The 8,001-nt window shown below is 41.4% G+C and overlaps 1 non-coding gene across 1 annotated transcript; it reads left to right on the top strand.

The window, feature by feature from the left end:
- The first annotated feature begins 7,635 nt into the window (after positions 1 to 7,635).
- LOC128567029 (U6 spliceosomal RNA) lies at positions 7,636 to 7,742 on the top strand. The gene has a single exon (XR_008374704.1). It is a non-coding gene; the product is annotated as a U6 spliceosomal RNA (small nuclear RNA).
- The last annotated feature ends 259 nt before the right edge of the window (positions 7,743 to 8,001 follow it).

The following is an 8,001-nucleotide window of genomic DNA, read 5'->3' on the forward strand; positions in this document are numbered from 1 at the left end:
TCTAAAGAGGATCCTTTTCTAAAAAACACAGTTTATCAAAAAAAAAAAAAAAAACACAGTTTATTGGGCGGTGCCTGTGGCTCAACGGAGTAAGACACCAGCCCCATATGCCGGAGGTGGCGGGTTCAAACCCAGCCCCGGCCAAAAACTAAAAACAAACAAAAAAAAAAACCCACAGTTTATCCTCGTGAAATACACAATTTAATCATCATAGGATAATTATTGACATGTTATCTTAGACTCTGTGGCTGAAAATAACAAGAACCCAACTCAAGCTAGCTGGTTTACTTTGGGCTGCTATAACAAAAATACCACAGACTAGATGGCTTAAACAGCAAATATTTATTTCTCACTGTTCAGGAGGGTGGGAAGTCCAAGATCAAGGGATTAGCAGGTCCAGTGTCTCAGGAGGGCTCGCTTGCTGACCTGCCCGTGACCGTCTTCTCGCTGACTCCTCCTGTGGTGGAGAGTAGAGAGAGAGTGACAAGCTCTCCTGTATCTTTTCTCAGAAGGTACTAAAACCATCCTGATGGCTCCAATGTCATGACCTAAAAATCACCTCTCACAGACTTCATCTCCAAATACCATCATGTTGGGAATAGAGTTTCAAGATGTGGATTTGGGAGGACATGAACATGCAGGCTCTAGCTGAAGCAAAGAGATGGACATTTAAAAGGTGGCTCCATCGTGTCACACTTTCTGGGGGCAAGACATGATTGCAAGAGGGACTTTACCTAACAATTGCAATCAGTGTAACCTGGCTTATTGTACCCTCGGTGTATCCCCAACAATAAAGAAAAAATAAATAAATAAATAAAAGGTGGCTCCATCTCCTAGCCCAAACTTCCCCAGAGAAAATCAGATCATAATTGAATAACTCTATGAACTTACTAAAATTTTAAAAAGCCTACATTCTAATAGAAGTATATTGTATATTCTATATTCTACATTGCTAGGGAGGCACAGGTAATAATAAAGATGTAAAATGCATAGTATGTTTGCTGGTCATAAATGCTACAGTGAAAATAAAGCAGGAGAAAGGCATGGAGAGGAAGGAGGAGCGGCAAGTTTAACCTGGTCTGGGATGGCTTGGCACCTGTAAGCTCAGTGGTTAGGGCACCGGCCACATGCACTGGGACTAGCGGGTTCAAACCCGGGCCCAGGCCTACTAAAAACAACAATGACAACTACAACAAAAAAAAAAACAGCCAGGCATTGTGGTAGGTGCCTGTAGTCCCAGCTACTTGGGAGGTTAAGGCAAGAGAATTGCTTAAGCCCAAGAGTTTGAGGTTGCTGTGAGCTGTGATGCCACAGTACTCTACCCAGGGTGACATAGTGAGACTCTGTCTCAAAAATAAACAAACAAACAAACAAACAAACTGGTCAGGGAGAGCTGGACTGAGAAAGTATCATTTAAATGACATCTGGAAGGAGGAGAAGAAGCTTTGTGGAGCTGTTTGGGAGAAAATAATTCCAAGCAGAAAAGTAAGAAAACAAAGAAAGAAGCAAAAATCAGATGCTAAAAACAAATGAATTTAAATAAAAAACAAGGAACAGATCACACCCAAATAAACCAGAAGAAAGAAGAAATAGGCAAAAATTAGGGAGAATGTCAATAATAATTACACAATAGAGAACATTAATGACACTAAAGCTGTTTCTTAACATAAAAAAAAAACTAGGCCAGGCTCAGTGGCTCACACATGTAATCCTAGCACTCTGGAAGGCCAAGGCAAGGCAGGTGGATTGCCTGAGCTCAGAAGATCTGAGGCCAGCCTGAGCAGGAGTGAGACTCCATCTCTAATAAATACAGACTAGCAGGGCATTGTGACGAGCACCTATAGTCCCAGCTAGTTGGGAGGCTGAGGCAGGGATATCACTTGAGCCTAAGAGTTTGAGGTTGCTGTGAGCTATGACACCATAGCGCTCTATCCAAGGTGACAGAGTGAGACTCTGTCTCAAAAAAATAAATAAGTAAATAATAAAGATAAAAAAACTCACAAAACTAATCAAGAAAATAGGGAACAAGCAATTAAATCATAGAAATAAAGAAAACAACCATACCAACACAAGAGTTTAAGACAATAAAATAATAAAATGAGTAACTATTTGACAACCTACACAAAAGAAGTAAATTTCTGGAGAATAACCCCATAAAATGCCAAAATTAATACAAGAAGGAAAAGACTAATCATCTTTTAAAAATTTGACATGAGGCTTTGCCCCCGTAGCACAGTGGTTACAGTGCCAGCCACATGCACTGAGGGTGGCAAGTTCAAACCCCACCCAGGCCAGCTAAACAACAATGACAACTGCAACAATAGCAACAACAAAAAATAGCCAGGCATTGTGGAGGCGCCCTATAGTCCCAGCTACTTGGGAGGCTGAAGCAAGAGAATCGCTTAAGCCCAAGAGTTTGAGGTTGCTATGAACTGTGACGCCATAGCACTCTACTGAGGGTGACATAGTGAGACTCTATCTCAAAAAAAAAAAAAAAAAAACACTTGACATGATTATCAAGTCATCCCCAACTTGCCACCAACAAAAGAGGGGCTCTGCTCCAAGTGGGTTTTTTTGTTTTGTTTTGTTTTGGGTTTTTTTTTAATGTTGAGTTTTGACAATTTTCTTTCTTTCTTTCTTTCTTTTTTTTAGAGACAGAGTATCACTTTGTCACCCTTGGTAGAGTGCCATGGTATCACAGCTCACAGCAACCTCCAATTCCTGGGCTTAAGCGATTCTCTTGCCTCAGCCTCCCAAGTAGCTGGGACTACAGGCGCCCACCAGAACACCCAGTTATTTTTTTGCTGCAGTTTGGCCGGAGCAGGGTTCAAACTCACCACCCTCCGTATATGGGGCCGGCGCCCTACCCACTGAGCCACAGGCACCGCCCTTGACAATTTTCAAGGAAAAGACTCTAACTATTTCATGTGCAAATCATTCCAGAAAATAAAAAGTGAAGGATAGCTCCATTTCTTTAGGCTGGTAGGACTCAGATATCTAACCCAGACAAGGAATAAGAACAAGAAAAAGGGAATTATGGGCTTTTTGCACTTATGAGCAAGGATGTACAAATCTATATAAAATATTAACCATCTGAATCCAACAGTATAATTACAAATAAAGTACACCATGCTCAAGTAGCATTTATTGTAGGAATGCAAGGGTGGGATAATATTAAACTCTATCAGTGGGTGGCTACCTGGCACATGACACATGTTCCATAAGTATTAATTATTATTGACGGTTAATGATGAAAGGAATGTCAACTATTATGACTTCAGAAAATAATTTGACATTATCTTTTAACATCGAACATTTATATAACCTCCAAGTCAGCAATTCCACTCTCAGTAATAAGCCCTAAAATTATTTACTTATGTGCAATTTTAGACATATACAAGAATATCGTTAACAGCTGCCTTTGAAATAGGAAAAAAATAAAAAAGCAACCCAAATCTCCATCCACAGGAAAATGAATAAATAACTTGGGGAATAATCACAGTGGAATGCTATTCAGCAGTGGGGTTGCAGAGAAGAAAGAGTTGAAGATGAAAGAAGAAAAAAAAATCATTGAAACCAAGAGAGGTGATTTGCATGTCATGTGAGCATAGTGTGCTATAATCTGCAAATGAGTAGGGAAGAAATTAAAAGGCAAGGATTTGTTATGAGACTACATTGTTATCTCATAGACTCCAAGGACAAGAATGCAACAAAGGAACTACAGTTAAGGTCTGAGAAGCTTCCAGGTCTCTTTCTCCATCCCTCACATCCACACTTCCATACGGACTCGTCAGACTATTATCTCTCCATGACCTTCTTTCCTCTGCATTTTCTGTAAGTTCATAATGAAGATGTCTGCTTTACAATTGTTAAATTTATAAGCTGTGTTTCTAACCACATAATGAAAATGACCTGATTCTCCCTAGGTCCCAATTAAAAATTTCCAGAGAAGAGAATCTCAACAAGGTGTCAAGTGGTAGGCCCCCAAACTGTGGATCAGATGATGCAAATTCAGCTGCCAAAGATCCACCCCTGTGACCTGTGGTTCCAGGTGGCAATTCCCAAAAGAGGGACATCCTGGTGGCTGAGCAGTTTATCTATTTGAAATGATGCAAGCAAGTTATCAAACTGACGTTCATGTACAGGTTGAAAGACAAGGATTTTGACTCCTATTCCCTTAGTCTTGGTTGCCAAGGGCAGTCATTTTGTCTACACCCCTAATTAACTCATTATTTGAAATGATTCCTAAAAGACTCAGAGGAGAAATCCAGGTGGAATGGTAAGGCAATCCAGACAGAGGAGGCAGCAGGGTTACAAATAAAGAGGGAATAAAATGTGCACCAAAAATGAGGAGTGTCTGGCCCCCTGGTGTGACTGCTGCACAGATTCCACATTAAGATCCCAAATAGAGGGAAGAGACATGAGCAGATTTGCCGGGGTCAGACAGCGAAAAGTTTTGTGTGCCACCCATCTGAGTTTTATTTTGAAAATAGAAAGATTTGAAAACTGAAAGTTCTAGAACACAGGAGTGTCTCATCATCACATACAGTTTAGAAAAAGAAATCCAACAGCAATGTAGAAGATAAAGTATTCGTGTCATCACTAACATTAAAAGACTGAAAACAATAATGGCTGGTGATGGAAATTATTTCTCGAATTTATTCATTTAGAATTCAGTTTAATTTGTATTTATTGGCAAACACCTCCTGAACAAATCAGAAAAGTTGTTAAGCAGGCATTGCCCTTGCCCAGTAAATATGCAGTTTATTCACGGAATCCTCCTCCTCACCACCTGCAGAACAGAAGGAAAACATTGCACCTTCACCTTCAGCATAGTTAGAGGACATTATAAATAAAGGGTCCACAAGGAAGTTTCATCACGCCTCCCAGCAAAAGTCAGCACATTGCAAACTCAAAGCAGTTTGTTTATGGACTATGAGTAGGAGATGTTCTGAAATTAAGAGATACGAACAAGCCATCCTTGAAGCAAGATGCTCTCTCTAAATGTGCTATATTTCTTCTGTATGAATACCAGTATTTTATTCTCATCCATTTATTAAAGTAACATGGGCTCATCTTTCCACACTTATGTAATTTGCCAACGTCTGGTTTCAATTAGAGTCACAGCCCACTGAACTTTGACTAGTCAATAATGTTCCCATGGCGATAATACTACCTGTGCACCTACGAAATCTTATTACAGTTCTTTCTTTTTTTTGTCGTTTCTGGCCAGGGCTGGGTTTGAACCCACCACCTCTGGTATATGGGGCCGGCGCCCTACTCCTTGAGCCACAAGAGCCACCCTGTAGTTCATTTTTATTTAAACTAATACCACAATTCATGGGCAGACCATTGCTGGAGGAGAATTTGATTTAATTGTGCAATTGTAAGTAGTTGAGGCATGGTCAAGGTTCATAAAAGGAGAAATAACCCCAGCAAGAACACATGGGTGTTCAGTGAAAGAACAAGGCAGTTAAGATCCTTCGTGCACAGCTTCAGCTCTGCGCCTTCTGCGTGCAGAAGACAAGAAAGAGTCTCTTCATTTCTCTTTCCCTGAGTATTTTCTCTTATAAAAAAGGCAGTTGGAAGTTGCTGTGAGCTGTAATGCCACGGCACTCTACCGAGGGAGACATAATGAGACTCTGTCTCAATAAAAAAGAAAAAAGAAACACAGAATGTACTTTTACATTTTTTTAGAGACAGAGTCTCAATCTGTCTTTGAGGTGGAGAGCGATGGTGTGAACATAGCTCACTGTAACCTCAAACTCTTGGGTTCAAGTGATCCTCCCCTGTCAGCCTGTGGAATAGCTGGGAGTACAGCCAGGCACCAACATGCCCAGCTAATTTTTCAGAAGTTTTTACTGAGGCAGGGTCTCCCTCTGTTGGCCAGACTGGTCTAGAACTCCCGGCCTCAAGCGATCCTCCTGCCTTGGCCTCTCAAAGTGCCAGGATTATAGGTATGAGCCATAGTGCCCAGCCCAGGATGTATTTTTAATTTTATTTTTTATTTCAAATTAGTATGAAGGTACAAATGTTTAGGCAACATTGTTTTCGATTCTAAAGTTCAAGTTGTGGTTGAGCTCTTCACCCAGGGGTGTGATGAACACCCTCGCATTGTACACATTAGGTGAGATCCCACCAATCTCCCTCCCTCATACCTTCTCCCTTGCTAGACGATGTTTGGGTTTTATCTTTTGTTTGGGCTTATAGTTGTTTATGTATTGGTTTCATATTATACTGAGTACACTGTAGAATGCAGTTTTAGAATAGAAATGAAAACAACTTTTCTTTCTTCACTAAGTATTATGAAGATTTGGTGAGAAGCATTTGGGATCCCCTTTTAAGTTATAGGGAAAACCTCCTCCTGACACAGCTTTACCAAAACGCCTTTGATGTCTCCCTAGGCCTTGGGAGTGAAGTCCAGAGTGAGTGTGTGCCCTTAGCTTTTTCCTGCCTGGGCTCGCACCTGCAGATGCCACCACCTGGGGCTGCACCCAGCCAGTGTTCTCAGGCTCTGCAGGTCACAGGGGTTTGGGCTCATACCCACCCCTCACCCTTCCTTTCTTGTTCTTCCTTTCCACCCTCATAGAGACGGGCTATCCTCCCAAATGCCCCCTTAGCAACTTGCTTTACTCTTAGGCAGGATCTCCAACATCAGGACATTTAGGCAGGATTTTTTTTTTTTAATTGTACAGTGTTTAGCAACATCAATGACTCCTACCCACTAGACACCAATAGCACATCCCTCCAGTTGTGACATCCGTGTCTCTGAACACTGCCTAATGTCTCCTGGGAAGCAAAATTGTGCCAGTTGAGAACCACTACTCTAATTTGCTGCTTGTGTTCAGGCCAGCTGTACTCCAGCTATGTTCACATGCTCAAAAATAAATGAATGAATTAAAATGCAGCTTTCTTTTTTTGCTAGTAGTGGTCTTTTTGCTAGTAGTAGCTTGCTTTCAAGCCACCAAGCCACCATCACACTGGTGAGAGAAAACACTTGATCCTACTAATTAAAGACGTCTTGTTCTTTTTTGTTTTAAAACCTTTTATTGTGGCTCAGTGAGTAGGGCGCTGGCCCTATATACCGAGGGTGGCGGGTTCAAACCCGGCCCCAGCCAAACTGCAACAAAAAAATAGCTGGGCATTGTGGTGGGCGCCTGTAGTCCCAGCTACTAGGGAGGCTGAGGCAAGAGAATCGCTTAAGCCCAAGAGCTAGAGTTTGCTGTGAGCTGCACAGCACTCTACCAAGGGTGACAAAGTAAGATTCTGTCTCTTAAAAAAAAAAAAACCCTTTTATTGTGCAAAATGTGAAAAGTTCCCCTCGGATATTTGACTTTATATTTACTCATGAATAACAGCTGCTCACAAAAGTTGTTCATTTTGGGGAAAATTATAATGTGCCTCTGGGCACATAAATATTATACAGGTTTGGTTTGTTTTGTGTCTCAGGAGAAATGGGACAGATAAGCTGGGTATTCATAGGCTTCAGATAATAAGGCTGGGCAGTGAGGCAGGGGCCACAAAGGGACATTCTTTTGGGTCCTCCCTCTATCTAGATCCTTTTATAGCTAACTACCGAAGCATGTGCCTGTTGGATTTAGTACCTCTCTAAAGACATTTAGAATTTCCTCAATAGTGCTCGCTTCAGCGGCACATATACTAAAATTGGAATGATACAGAGAAGATTAGCATGGCTCCTGCGCAAGGATGACATGCAAATTCGTGAAGCGTTCCATATTTTTTAATAAAACTTAAAAACTCTAAAAAAAAAAATTTCCTCAATCATGGCCAGGCACATGGTTTACATATATAATCTTAGTTCTCTGGGAGGCTCAGGCAGGTGAATCACTTGAGTTCAGGAGCTAGAGACCAGTCTGAGCAAGAGTAAGACCCCACTTCTACTAAGAATGGAAGAATTAGCTGGGCATGTGTCAGGTGCCTATAGTCCCGGCTACTTGAGAGGCTGAGGCAAGAGGATCACTCAAGCCCAAGAAGTTGAGG

Source organism: Nycticebus coucang, chromosome 15 (genome assembly GCF_027406575.1).
Source record: "Nycticebus coucang isolate mNycCou1 chromosome 15, mNycCou1.pri, whole genome shotgun sequence".
In the NCBI taxonomy this organism is placed as follows: Eukaryota; Metazoa; Chordata; class Mammalia; order Primates; family Lorisidae; genus Nycticebus; species Nycticebus coucang.